Source organism: Hordeum vulgare, chromosome 7H (assembly GCF_904849725.1).
Source record: "Hordeum vulgare subsp. vulgare chromosome 7H, MorexV3_pseudomolecules_assembly, whole genome shotgun sequence".
Taxonomy (NCBI): domain Eukaryota; kingdom Viridiplantae; phylum Streptophyta; class Magnoliopsida; order Poales; family Poaceae; genus Hordeum; species Hordeum vulgare.
The window spans coordinates 409974893-409980558 of NC_058524.1; the positions used below are offsets into that span (position 1 = coordinate 409974893).

The 5666-nt window shown below is 40.8% G+C and overlaps 1 long non-coding RNA gene across 1 annotated transcript; it reads right to left on the minus strand.

Moving 5' to 3' along the window:
* Nucleotides 1-914: 914 nt before the first annotated feature.
* On the minus strand, nucleotides 915-4007 carry LOC123410046. Its single transcript, XR_006612961.1, has 2 exons — nucleotides 3940-4007; nucleotides 915-1487 (listed from the first exon to the last, which is right to left on the minus strand). It is a non-coding gene; the product is annotated as an uncharacterized LOC123410046 (long non-coding RNA).
* Between the last annotated feature and the right edge of the window lie 1659 nt (nucleotides 4008-5666).

Here is a 5666-nt window from a genome sequence, read left to right on the forward strand (position 1 = left end):
GGAAGATGCCCTCGGAATCCCGGTACGTCCATGCCCCCTTAGCACTAAAGGGGAAACTGCGCTGCCCTACTCTCCGCTGCTCGCCTGTCCTTTCTCCGCGTCATCCTTGACTCCCGGGGCCGGGCTCGCCTCGGAATATCCGCCGCTCCGGAGGCCCCCTATGGGTCTTGATGTTGTTCCTCCTCGCGAGGCTTGACCCCTCGCGAGGGCCTTGTCTCAGGTGGTGCCGAGCCCGTCGGTTTGCTTGATGAAGTGGGCCAACCTTGGACCGCAAGCAGGCAGGTGTGGGTACCCCCATTTCAAGAACACCGCCAGTAGCCCCCGGGCCCGTGGCGTGCTCGGGTTGGCTTCTAGGCGAAGCCTTGGGGACGGTAGATGTAGCAAGAACTCATTTCCTTCTTTTCCAAGAACATGCAGGAGAAATGTGTCGTGTATAAATATATTATGAAGAGATACGTTAAAAAAGGATGCAGCAGCATGCATCTAACGATGAGGCAACCCATTACATCACGTTTCTCTATTGACAAAAAAATTAGATGTACAAAGTTAAACAATGATATTACCATCATTTCTACACTTTCACTATTAGTTATTCAAACCAAGCGTGTGTCTGTCCTTTTCCAAAAAGAGCATTATATGGATCACAAATTCGACAAGCATGGAATCGCGTGTTATAACTGAAAGTAAATAAAAATAATAATGGTTATGTAAAGATTTGTTCTGTTCCCTCAAGATCTTATTTCCTGGAGCAAACATGACTCCTAAAGAAATATAATTACCGTTTACGTGAGTTTCAATCTCTTTATCAATAGTAAGATGTATTAAATCTTGTTGCCTCAACTAATGATGGTTTCAAGATGTTATATGGACCGTTAATGAAGCCGCAACAATATGAAGTAAAATAGATTTACTGGTTTCAGTCTCTAAACCAAAAAATGATAGTTGTAATAATATCAGTGAACAGTTGCAAAAAGAAGTGCGTGACTAATTGAAGTTTCAGTCGATGGATTTATACATATGTTTTCAGCCCATTTCTTGGTAATAGCATCAAACTTCATATACAAGTATGCATCAGCTTTGTTGACGTGTCACTCCATTCATGTACTATCCAAGAGAGGAACGAAGGATCCATCGACTTCAAAGTTCAGGAACTAAGGATCCATCAAGTTAAAAATTATGTGGTTGATGGAATCACATCTTTGTGATCTCATAACACAAAGAATCCTTGATGATCCGGTGAACAGCAAGATAAATCGCACCATGAAGAAATTGACAAGTAGAGAGATGACATTTGGAAGTTTGATTACTGAAAAAACAGTGACTGAGCATGAAGACCATGACTCTACCTGACTTATCCAACTGATCGAGTACTATGAACTCCATCTTGATGTAGGACATATATGTTCTTCTTGGTGTTCAACTTCAAATACGCCCATGATGTTGAACACGTAGATGTTTTCGGCATCCCTCTTCTCAGCCCTCAGAACCTGACACCAGTCGCCAAGAAAATAAAAATAATAGTAATAAGTTCACTATATATGTATAGCAAGCTATTCAATTTGGTATGGATTTGCATTGTCCATTCTATAATATATAGTAGCATCCAAATATTTGCATGCTCTTTGGTGAATTGCACAACCACTAAATTAAATAGGTCATGTGTTGTTATTTCAGATAATGTATTATGTAATGCAACATAATGCTTGTTGTAATTTGAAAATTACTGTGATTATCACATAGTAATATGAAAAACACTTAGATCACAGGTTCTGGTAACTATATTTAGTAGGTTCATATGACATCATCCGTGTATGCATTCAATCATCAGACATCGTACGCTTGCAAACTGTCATGAACTCATGCTCTAAAAAACATGAAGGCACCTGCAAAAGAGCAAGCACCACTATGGGGATTTTTAATTACAAGGATGTGCTTATTTCATATGAAGGTGATTTTACACTGATTAACCACACTGATGCTTAACCGCACTGATGCACCAAAAAGATTAACTGCACTCATGCACCATGAAAACATGACTAAATTAGTGGATCATTTGTTTCTTTCCTTCAGAGAACTGACTTGTGCAAAATTTGTCGATAAAATAGTGGATCATTTGGCATGAACTTCAACCCATCAGCGATCACCATTGGGGAAATATAGAAAGAAAACAAATCCTTAGGGAAAAGATGTGTCTCTTTGTATGCTCCGGGTGGAACTGCAAACAGAATGACGAAAATGTATGCAAAGTCTGTATAATATGTACTTCTAATGGGTCTAATATTTTGACTGCGGCCAAGATTTTCGGATAAATCTGAAAAGATGTATCTCTTTATAGGTACTTCTCATGGGTCTATAGCACAGAGATTCTTTAGTCATGGATGTCTTGGCAGAGGTAAATATTTGGAACTCTCTTCGGTAAATATATGGAACTCTCTCACTTGGAAGTAACGAGCTCTTGCATTTCTGGTTCTGAGCTAATCTATACCTACTAATAAAAGAAATATGCATTCTTAGTCCGTCATGCTATTTTATAAAAAAAAACCCTGATGTTTCTGACAATAAACCCGCAGTACATATCAAATGTTTTTAAAAATACTCATATCTTCTAAACCGTAATTTCAAATTTAACATATTATATATGGGCTTTGATTAGAAAAATATTTAGAATCTAAATAGGATGTTATTTTACGTGTTAACAATTTTAAAAATACTATCTAAGATGCAATCTTAATCAATAATGCATTACCCGCCTTTCTTTCATAGCGGTACTGATTCGGATTGTGGATGAACATGCCAGCAAAATCAGGATTAGAGATGAAATTGAAGATCACTTCACCATTTCTTTGTACGTATTAAATCTACATGCAAACCATATTTAAATAGAAGACATGTAAAATCTTGAACCGCGTTTTTAGCTAAGATCATCTTTGTTTGGGTCGTAGCTACAAATACTTAAATTATAGACCACTTTTTGTAAATTAAGAGTATGTGGTATTATTTTCTCATGTTGCTAATAAAAGAAATAGGTATTCTTATTCCGTCATGCTATTTTATAAAAAAAACTGATGTTTCTGACACTAAACCCGTAGTACATATCAAATGTTTTAGAAATACTCATATCTTCTAAACTGTAATTTCAAATTAACATGTTATATATGGGCTTTGATTAGAAAAATATGTAGAATCAAATATGGTGTTATTTTACGTGTTAACAATGTTAAAAATACTATCTAGGATGCAATCTTAATCAATAATGCATTACCCGTCTTTCTTTCATAGTGATACCGATTCAAACTGTGGATGAACATGCCATCAAAATCAGGATTAGAGACGAAATTAAAGATCGCTTGACCGTTTCTTTGTACGTATTAAATCTACATGCAAACCATATTTAAATAGAAGACATGTAAAATCTTGAACTGCGTTTTTAGCTAAGATCATCTTTGTTTGGGTCGTAGCTACAAATACTTAAATTATAGACCACCTTTTGTAAATTAAGAGTATGTGGTATTCTTTTCTCACGTTGCAACGCACGGGCCCTTTTGCTAGTCCTAGTCAAACGATTGGCCTCATATGAACAGAGTATCTTTTAGAGCAACTAAACAAAATCTGTAATGAACAATTCCATACTACTCTCGTGTATAATTATGGATTCTCAAGTGGTGATTTGTGTTCAGATTGCTTAATGACTGATTGTGAATTTCTGTTTCCCTACTTTTGGACAGTTTGGTTCTTTTGAAATGTGTCAGCCTTATAATTGTTGGTTATTCCACCTCAGTTCCAAAAAATCATATGGATCTTCATAAATTTACAAGAAAAATGATTTGGCGCAGCAAAGCGCACGTTTACTTCTAGTCTATAAACATATACCGCCTAAAATACATGTAGACAAACATGTTTGGAGAATCATCAAAAATAAATTATTAAAATTGAACTTACCGTTGTCAGGGAGCAGCGTGGGGCGAGCGGGTCGCGGGCGCGACGCGGGGCGAGCACGGCGCGGTGGGGCGCGGGCGTAGCGGCGACCGAGCGAGGCGCGGCGGGGCACGGGCGTGCACGGCGCGGGGCGAGCAGGGTGCAGCGCAGGGCGGGGCGACCGGGGCGCGGCGCGGCGAGCGAGCGACGACCGATGCGGAGGCCGGCGCGGGCGAGGCTAGTGAGCGGGCTGCACCGGTGCCGACGGGTCAACCGTGGGCTGCACCGGCGGGCCAGGCGACCGCTACCAGCGGGTGGTGATCGACAGTTCGGCACGGGCGGGAGAAATGGGCGTAGGCGGCCGATCGAAGGTGCGGGCGGAATGCGGCACAGTTGCAAAGAGGACATGGTGGGAGGCAGGTTCTTTTAGATAGGTGCAAGGGAGGATTAGCGCTAATAAAGTTTTTGTTAGTTTCGTTAACGAAGCATTTAAAACGTGGATTGTATGATTAAAAGGTCTAGATCTGTACTTGGATGTGCCCTCTTTTTTTAGTGGTAGTAGATGCACCTGCAATTACGACTCTCTAATTTTAATGAAAGAAAAAAAGAGGAATGTTGTTTGCTTGAAATCTATACTTAATAAATGTAGAAAGAACATTGTAAGAAAAATAGATGTAGAAATATGAGATGGGTCTAGAGTTCATACAACAATTTCATGAAAAAAATTAAGGATCCATGTAGGTGGCATGATAAGGGATATTGTTAATGTAGAAGAAGTTGGACCCCTTTATAAGGGTTCTCTTTCACATGCTATTGAAGTTTGAGAAAAGAAGAGGTCTTCGTGCACTCCTTCGCTGCCCACCACGATTTGAGCCGGTTAGGAACGAAGAGTTCGTAACGGACGCGTCACGATGTGATGCATCGGATCGTGGGCTCTTGCCGACTCACACGGTTGACGGGAGAGCACGCCTCTGAACCCTCCGCCCTCTCTCTCTGGATCATGTACGGGAGAAGGGTGGTTAGGTTTTTGGAAAGCGACTATGCAACTGCTCGCCTTCGTCTGACTGCTTCCTCTGCACGTGCGTCGCCTTCATCATCATCATGTCTTCGCTAATCGTCGCTGAGAAGCTCGAAGCCGACAAGAAGGCAACCGAGGAGACTGCCGCGGCTACGACCAACTAGCATATTAAAGTGTATAACATGTTAATCCCGCTTGTGTTTATTTCTGTTGTAGCACTACTAGTGTTATACGTAGATGGATGTGTTGTTAGCATAGTATGTGCTTGCATAATCAAATATCAACATGTCTATGTTTGTGTGAATGCCATGCTAGTGATTTACTCGTGGATTATTTTAATCGAAAAATTGCCTACTTACTCAACAATCCAAAAACCTAATTTGTGTAGGGATTTTTCGAGTAATGGTTATGTTGCTGCATTGAAACCAGATAAGTTTACCGGTACATACTTTAACCATTGGCAGACCAAAAGCACCTTATGGCTGACGACCGTGAACGTGTTCTGGGTAGCCGGTGTTACTCCCACAGGAACGATCACTCCTGAGCAGGAGAAGGAATTCAAGGAGGCCACCGTCTACTTTCTCGGAGCAGTCCTGAACATGATGAAAGATAAGTTGGTTGACACATATTTACACGTGCGGGTTGCAAAGGATTTGTGGGAGGTGCTCGAATCACAATTTGGGGCCACCGATGCTGGGAGGGAGATGGATGTTACGGAGGAGTTCCACGATTA